At 35.9% G+C, this 1,581-nt stretch overlaps 1 non-coding gene across 1 annotated transcript; it reads left to right on the top strand.

The window, feature by feature from the left end:
* The first annotated feature begins 990 nt into the window (after positions 1 to 990).
* Positions 991 to 1,084, top strand: trnai-uau. Its single transcript has 2 exons — positions 991 to 1,028; positions 1,049 to 1,084. It is a non-coding gene; the product is annotated as a tRNA-Ile (tRNA).
* Positions 1,085 to 1,581: the final 497 nt, after the last annotated feature.

Raw genomic sequence — 1,581 nt, 5'->3', positions numbered from 1 at the left:
ATTCCAAAACCATGGGCATTTAAATGCCACAATCCACAAGATTTTGGAATCTGGCTGCAGGGATTTACTCTCATTCAGCCACATGAGCCTTAGTGAGCTCGGGCACAGATGTTGGGTGAGAAAGCCTGGCTCCAGTTCATCCACAAGGTGTTGGATGGGGTTGATGTCAGGGCTCTGTCAAGTTTACACCAAAGGAAAGTGAGTGTGCAAAACCATTTCTTTATGGACCTGGCTTTGTGCACAGGGGCATCATCATGTTGAAACAGCAAAGGATCTGCATCTTACTGTTGCAGACTCGTTTTCCTTAAGGGGCTGAATCCTGTGTACGGAAAGTGGAAATTTAAAAGAACGGCATAAATTAACTGAGTTTTTCTTCATATTTTACATCACTCACATTTTTTCACTTTTGTCTTAATTTTACGCAATTATTTTAAAAAATTGATTTAGCTTTTTATTTAAATCTGGGTATACAGGCAGATACAAATTTTTTCTTTTTTGTGGGAAGCCTATTTGGGTTATTCAAATCTTACAAAATAATCAATTTATGTAGGCTATCAATGTGTTTTAATGTTTGACATAAATAAAGTAGCCTAAATAAAGACGAAAATACATCATGTATCAGGTATATATGTTTCATTATTAGTTTCCTTCTAACTGTTACTTACACGGTTAACAGAATATTATTTTTATTTAATTGTTTTTATTTAAATTTTTTCGAACAAGAAAAAGCTAAAACACAAACGGCATAGTTACTCCTTTGGAAATTGGAAGTCGGAGCTTTGTGATAGTTACTTGAACGCAGCACGTTGTCTGCTCGACTACGTGTGATCATCGGTGTCCCTGAAAGTTCTCCGGTCTCCGTTATGTCCAACGCTTTCCAAAACAGAAATACAGTCAAAATAAAACAAAAATTAAACAAAATAACAAATAACTGTTTGTCACAAACGGTCGGATCTTTCTTAAACCGATTTCCTGGCCGTAATCGCCGTAGCTCCAGTGGCGCAATCGGTTAGCGCGCGGTACTTATATGACAGTATACAGCAGAGCGATGCCGAGGTTGTGAGTTCGAGCCTCACCTGGAGCACAGTTTTTAGATTAACCCTCTGCCATATGAGAGGGGACTTCCTGTACTGCGCCAGTTACACAGTAATCCCCTCCGTAACATGGTATATTCAAGTACTACTCAGCACTGGCTTCATAGTTTCACGTAAACAAGTGTGTTTACGTGAATTAAGTGCTGTGATGTTATTACTGAACTGCCATACAAAACTGAACTGGCATAATGATACAATTCAATCCTGATAAAATAAATCTATATTACAGTAATACAGAAATATAATATAGTGTATAATGTAATTTTCATTTTTTTAAGTAACTGCCATGTCAAGAACTATAATATAGGCCTAGCCTATATATTATATTACTTGGCGAAAGGATCAAATAAAAAAAGTAATATGTTGATATTGTCAGTTAAATCATCAACACTTGTAACAGAACAAGACATTTAGCTGCTTGGAATTCATTAAAAACTACAGAGAAACTATTTAAAATGTTTCATATTGGAAAATATTAAAACAAACA

The sequence above is a fragment of the Perca fluviatilis genome, chromosome 21 (assembly GCF_010015445.1).
Source record: "Perca fluviatilis chromosome 21, GENO_Pfluv_1.0, whole genome shotgun sequence".
In the NCBI taxonomy this organism is placed as follows: Eukaryota; Metazoa; Chordata; class Actinopteri; order Perciformes; family Percidae; genus Perca; species Perca fluviatilis.
Note: the sequence above shows the minus strand (reverse complement) of the source record. Positions and strands in the feature narration are given on the sequence as shown.